Below are 2503 nucleotides of genomic sequence, written 5' to 3'. Positions count from 1 at the left end.
TAGACCAGGCTGGCCTTGAACTCAGAAATCCACCTGCCTCTGCCTCCCAAGTGCTAGGAGTAAGCCACCACTGCCCAGTTCTTTTTATCTTTTTTTTTTTTAAATCTTGTCTCTATCTCCCAAATGCTGTAGTTACAGGCATTTGCTGTCACATCCTGTTTTATGCATCACTGTGAGTGAAATCCAGGCCTTCAAAAATTCTGGGCAAACACTATAGCAACTGAACTATATCTCCAGATACAATAACCAATTCTGTTAAAGACAAGGGTCAAGGTTATGTCACAAACAATCTTAGTCTTGGCTGTGGAGTTGAAACTTAACATTGTGGATAATGAGAAGTTGGTGACAGTTATATTTGGAAAAATTAATCACAGAGCAATGGATAGGATGGTGAAGACAGAGACAGAGCTTGCACCAAGGCAAATTGCTTAGGAAGAATTTTTTTTAAGGATTTATTTATTTATTATATGTAAGTACATTGTAGTTGTCTTCAGACACACCAGAAGAAGGCGTCAGATCTTGTTACGGATGGTTGTGAGCCACCATGTGGTTGCTGGGATTTGAACTCAGGACCTTTAGAAAAGCAGTCAGTGCTCTTAACTGCTCTCTCCAGCCCCAGGAAGACTTTCAGTGATCTCGTGTAAGGTCTGATAGCGGCAGCTATAGGGGCCCTTGCTTTTAATCCCAGCACTCTGGGATCCGGCAGATGGATTGATGTGAGGTGGACCCTGGTCTCCTTATCGAGATCCAGGCCAGAAAGAGCTATCAAGTGAGACCCTAAAAAAATAAAAATAAAATAAATAAAGGGTATGTTGGGGGATGGTGCTTTTGGGGGCAGAAAAACAAAGAAAACAAACAAAAATAAAGAAAATTGACATGGCACACCCTCTTCAAATGCTGGGGCAAGAGGAGAGGGAGTTGTTGGTTTGTTTGTTTGCTTGATACAGGGTCTCAGTGTGTAGCCTTGGTTAGACTGAAACTCACTCTTTAGACCAGGCTGGCCTTNAGAGGGAGTTGTTGGTTTGTTTGTTTGCTTGATACAGGGTCTCAGTGTGTAGCCTTGGTTAGACTGAAACTCACTCTTTAGACCAGGCTGGCCTTCAACTCAGAGAGATCCACCTCTCAAATGCCAGAATGAAAGGTGTGTGCTACACACGCGCGCGTGTGCCCGCACAAACACACACACACACACACACACATAAACACACACACACTCTCGTGGTGGGACCCAGACTTACAAGGTTACCTTCAAGGACACAGCAGGACAAAGAGAAAGAAAGAATGAATGGCAAGGTTAAAGTTACAAGTCTGTAAGCTCAGCACTGAGCGAGCCCAGGGAAGAGGGTGAAGAGTTGGGGAAGTCTGGGGACTGAGGCTAACTTGAAGAACATTTAAGATCCTGCTTACAGGAAATAAGGAACAAATTTCCTTTCTGTGGCTGCTTTTGGTTTTTGGTTTTGGATTGTTGTTGCTATTGTTTGAGATAAAGTTTCTCTATATAGTTCCAACTGTCCTGGAAATCTCTGTAGGTTAGGCTGGCCTGGATCCTGCCTCTGTCTCCCAAGTGTTGGGATTAAAGATAACGTGCACTACTACTGACCAGCAAAAAAAAAAAAAAAAAAAAAGAGCTGGACATGGTGACTCACACCTTTAATCCCTTAATCCCCAGCACTCGGGAGGCAGGGGCAGACAGATTTCTAAGTTTGAGGCCAACCTGGTCTACAAAGTGAGTTCCAGGACAGCCAGGGCTATACAGAGAAACCCTGTCTCAAAAAAAAAAAATTTAAAGGGGCTCAAGGCGGGCTGGAGAGATGGCTTAGCAGTTAAGAGCTCTGACGATTCTTCCAGAGGCCCTGAGTTCTATTCCCAGGAACCACATGGTGGCTCACAACCATCTGGAATGGGATCTGATGCCCTCTTCTGGTGTATCTGAAGAGAGTGACAGTGTACTCACATATATAAAATAAGTATATCTTTGAAAAGGGTGGGGGTGCTGAAGACATGGCTCAGCAGTTAAGAGCAATTACTGTTCTTGCAGAGAATTGGAGTTTAGTTCTCAGGACCCACATAAGCATCTGTAACTATAGTTCCAGTAAATGTGACTCATTCGTCTCACTTCCTTGGGCATCAAACACATATGCAGTACACAGACACCAGAAGAGAGCATCAGATACCATTATAGATGGCTGTGAGCCACAATGTGGTTGCTGGGATTTGAACTCAGGACCTCTGGAAGAGCAGTCAGTGCTCTTAACCACTGAGTCATCTCTCCAGCTCCCTGTATTTTTTTGTTTTTGTTTTTTTGTTTTGTTGGTTTTTCGAGACAGGGTTTCTCTGTGTAGCCCTAGCTGTCCTGGAACTCACTTTGTAGACCAGGCTGGCCTCGAACTCAGAAATCCACCTGCCTCTGCCTCCCAAGTGCTGGGATTAAAGGCGTGCGCCACCACCCACGCCTGGCCCTGTATTTTTTTTTTTTTTAAGATTTATTTATTTATTATATGTA

The sequence above is a fragment of the Mus pahari genome, chromosome 9, assembly GCF_900095145.1.
Source record: "Mus pahari chromosome 9, PAHARI_EIJ_v1.1, whole genome shotgun sequence".
Classification (NCBI taxonomy): Eukaryota; Metazoa; Chordata; class Mammalia; order Rodentia; family Muridae; genus Mus; species Mus pahari.
This window is presented reverse-complemented; position numbering follows the sequence as displayed.